Source organism: Pseudopipra pipra, chromosome 5 (assembly GCF_036250125.1).
Source record: "Pseudopipra pipra isolate bDixPip1 chromosome 5, bDixPip1.hap1, whole genome shotgun sequence".
NCBI lineage: Eukaryota > Metazoa > Chordata > Aves > Passeriformes > Pipridae > Pseudopipra > Pseudopipra pipra.
The window spans coordinates 5,076,222-5,090,402 of NC_087553.1; the positions used below are offsets into that span (position 1 = coordinate 5,076,222).

Below are 14,181 nucleotides of genomic sequence, written 5' to 3' on the forward strand. Positions count from 1 at the left end.
AAACCCATGGTGACTATCTTTCGAGATCTAGACTAAGTAAGTGAATGGGTGAAGGTATAATCAGGTTGCTCTGCTCTGGGCTGGAAGTGGCTGCATGCAGCAGGGTTGTGCTGTGCAAAACCCTGTTCCTGAAGTGGCAAGCTAATGAAATGTCACTGACAGTGAAGGACTGAGTTAGAGGTAGATGGGGTTTGAATCTGTTCCTACCAGCACTCGCCATGTGGTGAATCATGCCAAGCTGTGTCTGCTGGGAGATGAGCTCCAGGATCTGGGCTAAAAGGAGCAATGAGAGGTTCTCAGCTCTTGCTCTCCAGGCAGGAGACAAATTTTTTATATGGTGAATGAGGTGGTGTGTTGCATTGTGCTAAGTTACTCAGAGAAGGGAACCAAATACAACTCTTGCTTCTTTTTAATTTCTTGTAGGGAGCCAAGGCCTGGCAACAGGAGGTCTAAACACTCCTTCAGTCTTTTGAATCACAGAAATATACGTCTCTTACAGATACCTTGGTAGGTGGTCTAACTATAGCCTTTAACCCTTCTGTGCCTCAGCTCCCTCTTTTTTAAGATACAGATAGGAATACTTTGCAGCCATGCTGGCAGTATAAATATCTCAAGGACAGGGATATTGTCTGCTATCTTGTTACTGTATTGCCAAAATATAGGGGCAGGGTATTACTATTTACTGTTAAATTTCCAGACCTGTCATTTTAAGGTAGTGTGTGTTTTGGAAACAGAGTGAGGGAGGGCTAGAGACAGAGGAGACTTGCTCAGCCTGGCTGTGGGGCAGGGAATGGGCAAAAAGGTTGCTCCCAATCTTCCTTTCTGGTTATGGAGCTGTGTGGATGGATTTTGAGGGGAAAACCTGCTCAGCTTACAGACAGTCTGCTGCTACAGCACTGAGCTCTGAAGGTCTGGAGCTGAGGAACAGAGGTATCAGAAAGCTTGTAAAAAAATACCATGAATCACTCGTCTGCTCAAATAGCCTTCATAAAATAATAAAAAACCACAGCACCTTCTGAAGATGTATCTTGACATTTCTGAGCATGAGGGATGAGTACAGGTCACAGAAATCTGGAATCCTGCAGCACTGCTCTTATGGGCAACAGTACTTTGGAACTTTACTCTTTTGTACTGTACCCTATAGAAGGCAAGTGATTAATCCACTTAATTTGTGGGTACCAAATGCTTGACTTAAGGAGAGAAAGGATCTAATACGGGGCTTAATGCCTCAATTGGATTTCCTAGCAAGCTTAGGCATGAGATTTTTCTTACAGAGATTAGCTAGATTACTTGGTAGAAATGGAAACCAGAAGACCTGGGAGTGGTTAAAGAAGGAAACAGGGAATGGATAGTGTAACTTCAAATTTTTCTGTGGGGTATGGAAAGATAAGAATGTACTTGGGGAAGTGTAAGGTGCTTTTTTTTAGTGGTGGAAAAGGACTGTGTTTTGAAGAACCATGACATGAGAGGGATGGAAGTGAAGGATATGTAGAAATGTAAGGCTCTGAAACCAGCAGAGTACATTTATGAAGAAGATGTGTAGCCAAGTGAGGAGTGATGTAACACTGAGAAAAAAAGAGCTCTACATATACAGCAGGTCATTCTTACTTTTTTTTAAACTTTGATTTTTTTCTTTTATTTTCCCGGGGTAACATGGAAGAATCACAAAATAAAATTGCCAGTTCATACCATGTTTCAGCTTCTAACTGGGACAACACTTGTTCTGCATCTGATACAGGAGTCTCCAACATCTGCCTTAAAACTTAGGGATTGTTTTATCCCAGTCTTGGTAATAGCGTCTCTGCAGTTAACCAGAGGAGTGTTAGAGCAGTTGCTTGCAGTTCCACAGCCCAGACTCTGAGGCTGACTGAGTGAGCATCCTTCAGTGAAACTGCACCAATGATCTTTAATAGAATTTGGAGATGTGTAAGTGTTCATGGCATGGTATATACATACACACGTACACATTTATCTGAGAAAAATTTGTTGTGTTGTCCTGTTCTACACCTCCAGCTCTTTCTTCCCCAGTTGTGGAAGGGCTAGAGGTCCTCCATGGCTTGCTGCCTGCCTAGGCAGTGAGTTGAAGGTGTAGGAGATAGGAGGGTTTTGGAAACTCCCTCAGTATGCTGGATCCAGCAGACATCAGTTGTGTGGCAGATTCAGCAGAGGGAGCCTTGTGTTCAGTCCTGGAGCTGAGGAAGGGAGGAGACTTAATGCAGCTCAGAAAGAAAAGCTCACTTTCATTTTCCTCCCTCCCTCCTCTGGGACCTGGAGCTTGCTGCTTGGACTGGGAATGCCTAAGCAACATCACACGGTTCTCCTGTGTGAGTATGTTTGCATATTTTATGCTGCCCATGCAGTTTATGAAGCACTTAGGGCCAACCCCTGTGATGCTGTGCTCCAAAACTCAGCTCTCCCTCCACATCCCTGGAGCAGCTGTCATTCTGCTGGCCAAAGGATGTGGTGGAGGAGGAGGAGAGCTCTACATAGAGTCGATCTGTGTTGTCCAAACTTGTTTGCTATTCAGTGTAGTTCTATTGCTTTGAAACTGTCCAAACATCCTGCTGTCTGGCACTGGCTTTGCCACCAAAGAGCTGGTGTGTGCTGGCTGGGGAGAGAGATGTTTCTCTTTTATGGCAGCTCCTGAACAGCCTCCCTGTGTTAAGCATTAACCTATTGCTGCTGATCTTATAGGTAATTTTGTTGTGTCTCCAGTTCTCTTGACATACAAAGAGAGTATTTGGACTGTAATGTGATTTTGCTATGCCTGGCCGCTTCGCTGTTAATTTTTTGATTGAAAAATCAGGCTTTCAGCTAAATGAGTATTTTCCAGAAAATGCCTGCTTTCCTCATAAAATATTTTTGGTCTAAACATAACATTTATTAACTTTCATCTGCAAGGTTTTAATTTTTGTGATAGTCATTGTGAGAAAACACTTGCTTATCAAGATTTTTTTTCAACAATTAGGACTTTTTTTTGGAAACTTCCCGTTTTCTGAAGAGTTTTCTATTTGAGTAGCCCATATGCCCAGCTCTCGTTCAACAACAGCTGTCCATGTTCCAGGACAAGAGGCAGAGGGCAGGATGGATGGCAGTGGTGCCTTTATGGCTGTTCGTAGTTCAGGAGAGCAACAGTTAAGCAAAGATGGCTTTAAAGCAAAACAAACAAAGAACTAACTTTGGTGACTTATGCAGTGAAAAACTTTTCCCACTTCTTTATCCCAGAACTTCAAGGTCTGAAATGTTTTCAGGTAGGTCTTTTTTGTTTGTTTACATGCCCATGACTTACCTAAGCTGAAGCAGCTACTGTGTCAGTAGTGGGCAGGAGGTGAAGCCCCAGCCCAAGACAACAGACATGATGTTCCTGAGAGCTCGCTTTCTATTTTCCTCACTTCTTCTCTCTTTTTTCTCTTTGCAGTGAATGAGGAGTCTGTCCCCTATGGGGTCCAAAATGTTTTGATGCAGTAATCCTGCAACTTGAGCTAAAACTGTTTTTTCTGTTCCAGTAGGTAAGAGGTAGCCAATAGGGAAGAAAACAAGCCCTATTAGAAAAAGTATTGGCCTGCCTAAGATTTTAAACACAGTTTGGCATGTAATTTAATTCTCTTTAAAACAGGCCAGCTGGTAAAAGTCTAGGTCTAACAGGAACTTGAGAGCAATCTCAGCAAGTTAACATGTTTTTAACACATCCTGCTTCATCGTTTTTACAAAGACCTGCTGGAGAGCAAGCAGTTGTGCTCCCTAATGGTGCTGCCTGCTCTGCTGGAACACATGGGGCACTTTCTAGTCTCTGTTACCAGAGACTGTCTTTGCTGAAACACAGATCAATAGACCAAAGGAACAGCTTGTGAGCCTCTGCCTCATATATAGGTATGACTTAATTGAACAGGACAGTTTCCACCCTTAGGTAATGGCATCCATGCAAGTGTGGCTGCTTTGATGGATAGATCTCCTTGCAGAAGTTTCACCCTTGATCAGAGCAAGTTAGTCATGACCATCTTGGGCAATATTGTCCTGGGAGGACAGTAAGTATTCCAAAATGCTACTGGGAGAAAAGAGGGACCTTGAAGCCCCTGCCCCTTCTAGAGTAATACAATTTGGTTTTCCCTGCAAGGACTCCAGATCTCCTCACCTGACCATGGCAGCTCTCTTAAGTTGAACTGGCTGAGCCCTTGGGCTAAAATCTTTATGGACACTCTTACCTGGGCTGGCAGGCAGCTCAGCCCTCAGACAAAATGACTTCATGGCATTCCTTCCTGGATGTGGAGAACTACCATAGATTTCTCCCATATAGCATGTAAGGTAGGGTCATTGAAGCCAGTGGTATGAGAAATGGAGGAAATGCAGAACAGTTGCTTAGATAAACAGCCTTTTTTCAAAGTGCCTTGCATGTGCTGTGCTCCTTTAGCAGAGGAGCTGACTGAGGCAGGACACATCTCTGTCAGCCCTTCCCACACCTGCACTTCTCCTGCTCTTCTACCAGCCCAGCTGACATGCAGTGAAAGGATGCCTTTGAGTTTCACCCATTTGAGTCCAAAAAATAAGCTAAAGTTTTGTATAACTGACTTGGACAAATGTGCACCCTTGACTTGACCCCCGATGACTTACATATCCCCTCGTATGCCTGCCCTGAGAGGCAGGCCCCTGGACACTGTTGGCAGGCTGGTTGGCAGCACGGATGCATTATTTAAGTGCTCAAATGCATCATAGTTTTTGTCTTGTAGCAAAAAGCCACAAGCTTGTGTAGCATTTAATTCAGGCTTATTAGCAAATCCTTCAAGCAATGCCTCTGTCAGCATTGCTGAGTGGGCCAGGCTTTAACCAGAGCCAGCATAGAAGCACTATAGTTGTACTGCTTTGGTGTGAAGAGCAGAGCCAGTGATGTGAGTTTGGGTCCAGGGCTATGGTAATATGGTCATTCAGCTCCCAAATTGACCCATATATGAGAGTCATGTAGATGAATTGCTGCTAAAAAACCCCCAGGCTGAAGGAGGTCAAACCACTGTCTGGTTCATAGAAAATGTGAAGCTGTGACCAACAAATCCAGGGGAAAGACAGGAGCATTTCAAGGTGAATAGCAGTGCATGCCACCAACCTAAACTATTTTCTTTAGCCACACTGACCACGAAGGATGAAGATGACGGGCTTGAACCAGGGAAATCAATATCCTCAACTGCCTCTAGTGAAAGAAGCCCCACTGGGAACCCCCAAAGGCTGGCAGGGCTCATTTTCAGCTCCCTACCTTGTGGGAGAGTGCCTGCTGCTCTTGCTTGATGGATGTTCGTGGTGTGCATCCTAGCTGGCTGAGACCCAGGCATGGTGTGGGAGTATTTCATGGCATCAGCAGGGGAAAGGGGAACAGCTGGGAGGTGGATGCCACCTCTGAGGAGTGCTGGTGGGAGGGAGTGAGCTGCTGAGGGGGTTTGGCCAAGAGCCTGGTGGCTGCATTAAGTGTAGCCGTTGGGAGGCCATTTGTCATAGCTGTGCAACCAGCCACCCATCAACAGCAATTACTGGTTTTTTACAGCTTCCAAACAATGTTCGTTGCAAGCTGTGTTTGCTGTCATAACGTAAAAAACAGAAATAGGATGAAAAAAATCGTACCAAACCAAACAAAACTGCAGCTTTTCAGGGATTTTGTGTTTTTCTTTTAAAGTTAACAGGTGTTCCTGGTCACCCTGCGAAACCACAGGGAAAATATCTGCATACCACTGAAATGAAGCAACTCCAAACCAAACTCTGGGAAGATAATCCCATCCTTTTCTTTTGTTTTGTAGAAATGAATGGGTAAAACAACCAGCTTGGACTCTGGGTTTTCATAGTGATAGAGAGGAAGCTTTCACCACCATCCCAGTTTTGGACTGCATCTGATGCAGTCTCATGGAGACAGGGGACTGTTATTAGAGCTGCGTGAATAATCTACAGCAAGTTACTGAATGGAAGTGTTTGGCCTTTTATCTGTTTGCAAACTATCTGTGAGCCTGCCTGGATGTTCTTGAATGTGTTTGTTGTTTGAAATAATGCTGCTTGTAATTTCTGTGTATAATCATTTATTTGTAGCTTGCCTATGAGCATTTAGATAGTCAAAATATCATTTCTCTTCCATGGCTACATGACTGCAACTCTGATATTTTCACCAAAAGTACCCACAGCCAGGAGTGGTAAATTCACTTTCTGTAAAAACCTGTTGAAATCTTATTGGGAAATGTATGTTCATCTGCAATATTTGTGGAGAAAAAAAGGGAGGAAAATGTAGTTAAATAACAGAGGATTTTGGTAAGACATTGAAAGGTATTTCCTAGAATTCTTTCTATGGCTAATTGGATGATTTATGTTTTTACGTTTTGCAGTCTGGAACCACTAAATCAGAAGCAAGTTTGCTTAGAAGATTTCTACTTAAACCATACACAGTCCCCATGCCCTATGACTCTAAAAGTGTCTCTGCATGCTGTAGTCCAGATCTGAACTACTTCCAGACTCCAGAAGTTGTATACTGAAACACTCAGCTCTCTGCCAAAGGACTGTTCAAAGGTTGAAAGAAAAGCTCACCACTTGGTTTCTGAGCAGGGCTGTCCCTGCATAAAAGGCCACCCAGCTGTCGGGGTGATGGTGTCCCCAGCAGAGCCTGCTGCCTCATTTGTTCCCCGAGCCACGGGTTTGGGCACCAGCACCACAGGCACGTCACTCAGCTGCGCTGGGCACAAATGCCCACAGCTCACTGCTGCTCCTTGCCAAGCTCTCAAGAGAATGGAACGTACCCTTTCGAGGAGGAACCCAGTGTACCAGGGATGTTTGCCATGTGCTCACGGGGCCAAGTCAAGACAAAGCAAACATTTCACCCACGTGCTTCGCAAGCCACCAGAGCTTGCAGGGATACACCTGAATCAGCCGGGCAGCCAAGCAGCAATGAGGTTTTATAACTATTTTGCCCTCCAAAAATTGGTGCATACTCAGTGCCTAGAGTGCTCCCAGCACTGCCCTGTTGTGCCCACTTGTCCAGTAGAATTGAAGCCAGGTCTTTGACAGCCAGCAAGTTCTGCTAGCAGCTCTGAAAGTTTCTTTGGCAGCAGTGTCAGACTGCTTCCCATCTGCACAGGCAGGATTAAGGGAGCTTTGCAGGGCAAGGGTGGCCCAGAAAAAACTCTTGTATTTGTTTTCATTTGTAGTATTTCAGTTACCCTGCATGATTGGATGGTTTTGTGATAAGGACATCTTGAGGGATAAATTGCGCAGGCGTATTAAGGAAAAAATAGTCAATACTGTGCACAGGCTAAGTGCCTCTATCAAAAATTCACATGTATTTTCAGGCAAGAAACAATGTTTTGCAAAGAAAACAGGGCATGAATCCATTTTGGTTGTCTGTAAAAATGTCTTCTTCTGAAAGAAATGTAGAAGAGAAAATTTTTTACTGAAAACATTCCCTGTTCCTGAACCCTCTGTTTCCAAACAGCATTGCTCTGAACTATTGTATGTGGGTAGGAGTTTTCAAAATATTAGATCTCCTTTGGCTAACTGAAAAGTTGTGTGGGCTGTAGATATCTCTCTGTATCTATATTGTTATCTTGTTACAGGCTGCTTAGAAAGCTAATGGGCAGCAGATCAGTGAATGACAGTAAAAGCCAAAGTACTGTAGGCAAAGGTGTGGGCTTGGATTCAGGAGATGAAACAGGCTGTGAGCTAATACAACTTACTTTACTCTGTTTCCCTTTCCAGGCTTTGTCTTTACCACTTAAAACCGTAAACATGTTGAGCTTTCTATAATGGATTAAGAAAATTAAACTTACTGTGATGAAAAGGGGGAGACAAAAACAACACTGTTCTTTCTTTCACACTTCCTACTCTCTCTCTCTGTCGATTTGCTGGGTACTTTCATCCTCTTTTTTTCTGTCCTACCCCTTATTGGGACTCCGTTACTATCCTTCTTTGTCTTATGCCTTCTTCCCCAAGAAAGTTTTAATGGAGAGGAGTTATTTGAGGGAGAAAATATCTGCCCATGGAGCTTGTGACTGGTACAGAATGAAATGGGAGTTGCGCTGAAGATTCAGCTTTTTTGTGGAAAATGAAAACAAAATCAACCTTTTCTCATATTATTGACATTTCTTCAGAGGGTATGGTCATTTGTAAAGAAAACTTAAGCCAGAATTTAGGCTTTGACTATTGAAATGTTTTGATGAAAATTTGCCAACCTCTTAATTTACTTTTCCAATTCTCCAATTAAGGAAAAAAAAAGATTACTCAAAGAATCTTTCCCACCACACAGCTCCCTCCTTCCCCTGCTTTTCTTGGTTTTTTTTTTTTTTTTTTTTTTTTTTTTTTGGGTCAAACCAATTTTCCACTTGCACTGATTCAACGCAATCTTTTTATTCCAGAAGCTGCATTGCAATAAGGTTGAAAAAGGAGGCCAGCCCCAGCTGATTTAATGCTTCGCTCGTGATCGTTTGTACCCTTTTCGTTTCTCTTTACCTTTTTTGAGCTGAATTTGGTGGGGAGTGTTTTATATGCTAAAGTGTACCCGGCACTCATCAATTCTCCTTTAGTGATGAGCTGTATCACTGAGCTGTAGCTACTGGGGTGCATCATGGGGTCACCCCATTTCTCAGCCAGCTAATAGCTGATGGTTGAGGTCTATGTATACAGCTACTGCATACATAATCTGGGATGGAGGAGGAAAAAATCTTTTAAAATTGTTCCCAACAAGGTAGTCTGAATGTCCGTTTGTCATTTTGGGCTCTACATGATGTATCTGTGAAGGGTAATAGAGGGTTGGGACTGATTTAGACCTGAAAAAGAGCAGTGTGAAAGGTTGGTAGAGAAATGATAGACCTCAATACCAGTGCTTAAGCTGTGGGCAAATTCCTCAGGCTTTACCCTTTCCTCTCCTGCAAAGGAAATTACTTAATATCATTTACTTACAATATCTCAGGTTCTGTTTTTTAACTGATAGAAGCATTTGGGATCATTTTTAAAAGCTAGTGCTGTAAAGGGATGTGGTGATGGGATGTCTCTCACAAAGCTGTTGAAGAGGACTGCAGAGGATCCTTGGACAGAGAGTTTCCACGAGGGAGGAGAAAGATTTAATTAATAACAGCATTAACTTGCACCCTAGACACATTGCCGGTGTACAGCCAATCTGCCTTTGCCTTGCTTCACCACACTGCAAGCTGTGCTGGGCAGGCTCTGTTAGGCTCCCTGCTCTCTGCACCAAGCCCGATTTCAGTCTCTGGGCTCTGCCTCAGCCTTAAAATACAGAGATGATGCAAATTCTTCAAGAAAGGAAAATGATGTTTGTTCTGGGGAAGGTGGGATGCAACCCTAAGGGGGACTTGAAGTAGTGCACAGCCTGAGTCCAGGAGGATGCAACAAGGATGGAGCAGGTGCTGACTGGCAGCATGTTTTTAACTACTGTTGATATTTAACGGTTGTTTTGTCAAACTGGACTGAAGCACCTCCCACACAGTCCTCTTCATTACAGTAAATTAGGAATAGTGCTTGAATAGGGCTGGAGAAAGGTTACAGAGCTTTACTCAGTTCTTAAGGCATTAAATCACCTCCATTTCCAGCTAGGACAACTACACCAGTGTCATTTTGAAAGAAATGGAACACAAAGGGTGAGCTGGCTGGTTGGCTTTAGTGCCCTAGAGCACTAAGCTATAAGGCCTTGTTTGTGGTGATGCCAGGAAGGTTAAATTCCACTTCTTGGGCGTGACAGAAGCTTGTCCTAAAATGCATGCAGAGTCTGGCAGCACCCATAAAAAGGAGGTAATGATGGAGCTGGCAAAGTGGGTATCTGCCTGCTCCTTTTCATTAATTAAGTACAGTTGGTCACAACGGGGCAACTCAGGCCAGACTGGGAGAGTTAGCTACAGAATAAGGTTTGACTCTAATCCCTGCTGAGAATAACTGAGTTTCTTTCACAGGGGATATACAAGACTCAGGCAGATTTTGTCTGTATTCTGAAAGTGTTCTCCATCTTTATGTTTTGTGGCACAGTCTGGAAACACAATAAAAGGAGTCTCTGGGTGGCTCTGTGTTCATGTGACTCTGAATCAGTATCTAAATCCTGCCCAATTCCTGTCTCTTTCAAATCATACATTTTCTTAATATGAATCTAAATATCACAAACTTTGGTCTTAAGTTGTCACTGTTTAGTTAAAGACACAGTTCTGAGCAGAGTTTGAACAGATGGGCAGGATGGTGAAGGCCAAGATATTCAGTAGTACTTGTGGCTCTGTCTCCAAACTTTTGCCTCACAGCCTGTCCCAGCATGGGTGTTCCTTAAGTGGATACTTAGAATTTTCCCAGCATGGAAAGAATCAGAACTAATTTTTCATGTTGCAATCTTTCCACCAGATGTATTGACACCTGGACAAAAAGCTTTGTTATCCTTCTGGTCAAGATGAGTATTCACTTAAATGTTTGACAAGTGAGTGTGAGGGAATTCAGGAGAAAAAACATCTTTGTCCAACTCCAAGAGAAAGGCTTTGTCTAGATAAGTGTGGTCGGTTACTTCGTGTTTGCTATGACTGAACAGCCAAATAAAAGGAGGAGCACATTTTAATTTGTCCCCTCCCTCCTGAGGGCAGAAGTAGGATTAAATCAGCATAGTTGGATGTGCTGACAAACCAGAGAGCCAAGAAGGTGGCAGTGATATAAAACACTTTCACATAGCAAAGGAAGAGGTCTGATTTCCACATGCTCCAGCCAGGGACCGGATGGGTGTTGGGCTTTGGTATGTGGTTGAGATAAGAGTCAGTGGTCCTTCAAAATACTGTGCTGCTACCTGAACTCACAGCTGTGTGGCTCCCCTTCCCTCTTAGGGTTAACTGTAAACTATCTAGGCTAGGCCATACAGACAAGCCTTTATGCACTTGCAGTTATGTCTCCCATACCATCAGTTTTCAGGTGCAAAGACAAAGGTCAGTTCTTAGAATGCTCCTCCTGGAGACCACACAGATCTTATGCGTTGGCACTTCATGATCCCAGAAACACTTCTGGCCTCGGCAGGACAGGCCTAAAAGCAGCAGTGCCTCAGACTATGCTGAAGGTTCAATAACCAAACGGTGTGGGGAAATCTTGACTGTGCTTTAATTTACTATATTGCATTGCTAGCAAGGCTAGATGCATAAACAATAATGATTAATAAATCTGTTATATCCTCCTTTTTTTTCCTATTTGCAAACTGCCCAAGCAATTTTGTCAACTGCATTTGTTATTCAGAATATTTCACTAAGTAATTTCTGGAGATAATACTTGTGTTTTTATCTTGTCTGGGAAGTTATGCTGGGTCTGACATTGGATCTGTTTTTGTTAGAGACATAAATCTCTCTTTTGTTGTTTCAGAATCACATTTCCCATCCTACCATTTGCAATTACAGATATGAAACTTGCTTGCTTTGACTGCTCTTCAACATCCATTTATCACTGGCTATTTCAGCTGCTGTTGAAAAGCTAGTAAACTGTATCATTCTCACATTTGGGACCAAACACCATACAGGGAAGCATGAATTTACTTGCACAAAAATTAAAGACTGAATGAGCATCTGTGAATTTTCCTTTATTTTGGATGGATTTGTTATAATTTTGTATATAGTCCATATTTTGTCTGAGTACCAAGCTGATGTGCAGCAGAAAAGAAAGGCCATTCATGGGCTGTGTATTTGGACAGCTTGTGTTGAAGCACATATCATTACCACCACATTTGCTATTTGCTCATCAGACACTAATGCATCAATCTCTAACCAAAATGGCCTGTATGGGCATGGAGTAGACCTGAGAGACTTCTCCACTAACTAGAGCACACAGAAAGAAGTAATCATTATGGCAATGATCCTTCAAATGGGGCATGTGTAACATAGTCTTCTAAGCAATGCTGGCCCAGGTTTGGCAAGAGTGATGAGGGACAAGGCTATCTGGACATCTGGTCCCCAGCTGGGTAGAAAATACTCCTTAAGGGCATCCTCAAGAGTCTGAGTCCCAGCAGATGGAGAAGGGAAAGCAGGTACCCACCTCTCTGGACCAGTTCTCTAAACAATGTGGGGAGGGGGGTTAAAGAAAAAGGAAGGTGAACAAGGTCTACTACTTCATTCTGCACTTCAAAAGAAAGTGTTGGCCACCACGACCTTTTGGAGGGAGGAGAATCCTGAAAATGTGCTCTGAGAATGGTTAATAGGTCAGGAGTCTCAGGGAAAAGAGGAGGAGAAATATTTTGTTCCTTGATCATAACTCAGCTTAGACACCAAGCTGCTCAGACATTTTTGGGCATGCAGAAAAGGAGATTACTTGTTTCTGGGATCAGGCTTCAGCTGAGAAAATGTCTCTCCAAGACACAGTTTTTGTAATTGGGTGCCCAAATTCCCCTGAGCTTTCACTGGCTACAGCCTCTTTGACCTTGTCTGATGTAAGTGTAAGACTTTGGGGCATACTGCTCCAATGTCAGCAGAGCATTTTGTATCATGAAAGGAGAGGCTGGGGCAGAAAAACTATTTGCAAGGAAACATCTTAATGGACGACTTTTACAATTGTTATTTATTTTGGTGGTGTAATAAAGGGGAAATTTTCCGACAAGCTCAAAGACTAGAGCATTCATCTTGAATTAAGCAAAGGGTGGCAGTGGCAGTTGGTGGAATAAGAATATCTGAACACAAAAGCAAGCCAATGCATGCATGCAAAAACATTTGCAATTGTTTAGTGGAACAACGACAGCCTTAATAGTACACCATCAGGCAGAGGGCCAAGAGGCAAAAATATTTGTAAATAGGGTTTGCTAATTTTTTCCACTGACAAACATAGGAAAAGAAGGAGGGGGAAATTAGTGCTCTGAAGAGACTGTTGTCCTGGGAGCACAGGTCCCTCTAGTTTTTGAACAGAATCCCTCTTTAATCTGTGTCCCAAAAGCAAATAAGAAGTTTCTTTGTGGTTTTGTGTGTGTGTGTTTGTTTGCGTGTGTGTGTGTGTGTGCATAGCCTAGGGTTACAAACAAGACGTGATAAGGAGACATTCCACCAGCTCAGAAACAGGAGCTGCAGGAAAAAAAGAAATACAGAAAGAACTTTGCCTAAAAGGATGCCAAGGGCTAATTGTGAAACCCACGCTGGTAGGCAATGCTGAATGTTTCTGCCTGTAGACCTGTCCTTTCAAAGGCTCTCTCATGGTGTTGATTGTGGGGAGCTGATGGAGTGGCTGTGTCTCTACCACAGCTTTCCTCCCTCCTCTTCATGGCTTCCTCCTTGCTGTGGCTGTATGAAGGAGTATCTTAAAGGGGTACTCTGAAGCACACTGAGATAAAATGATTTGAGAGACCTGTAGCAGAACTAATCAGCAACTGGGCCTGGAGGGTTTACTGTCTCTGACACGCCACTCAGAGTTGTCTCTTCCACAATCCATTTTCATTTAGAAAGAAAATATGAGGAGATTCTGCCTGTTCTGTGGCTGTTGCTGCTGCTCACACCTGAGCAGTGGTGCACTTGAGCTGTGTGCTGCTGACAGAGAAACACGTGGAAGTAATCAGTGATGTCACTTTTGCAGAAATCAAGAGATTGATCAGTCTCTGAATACAAACTAACAGAGCTCTTCTGGTTTGTTTTTGGTTACAAATAGAAGTGCTTTTCACAGAGGTATTAAAGTATGGGCTGCAATTTTGTAAGGGCATTCATTTGTCTCCATTCTGATATTTGTTTGTCACGTCTACTTTTGCGCCCACCTGTTGCACTTGCCACAGTAAGAATAGGCTTGACTGAGATACAACTTCACTGGAGAAAGGAGGTCATAAGGATTTTTTTCTAAACTTATGCAATGGATTAATTGAATATTCTCCTCAAATTCAACATCCTACAGTTAATATTTCTTCTTGAACTCGAAGCACAATAATTCATCTCTTTGATCTGCACACATTTCAATATCCACGCAGGTGATATGTGTTTCTTAACTGGACTAAAACTGAAGCCTTTTGAGGTTCTTTTTTGAGGCAGAGCTTATCTGAAAACTGAAATCAGTTTGGCTTCAGCTTAGACAAAACTCAAGCTGCGAATAATTTGTATCTAAACAGTGAAAAAAGGAACCTTGCAACACACACTGCTTATGTGAATAATATAAACTCTTAACAAAAACCCAAAGGTGGTTAATGATAAACTTCCTGTTAACATTTACCTGGGGGGGGGGGGAATGAAAGAAAAAGGCATCTTA

The 14,181-nt window shown here is 43.0% G+C and overlaps 1 long non-coding RNA gene across 1 annotated transcript; it reads left to right on the forward strand.

Moving 5' to 3' along the window:
- The first annotated feature begins 388 nt into the window (after positions 1-388).
- Positions 389-12,564, forward strand: LOC135414019 (uncharacterized). Its single transcript, XR_010430540.1, has 2 exons — positions 389-2,324; positions 2,969-12,564. It is a non-coding gene; the product is annotated as an uncharacterized LOC135414019 (long non-coding RNA).
- Positions 12,565-14,181: the final 1,617 nt, after the last annotated feature.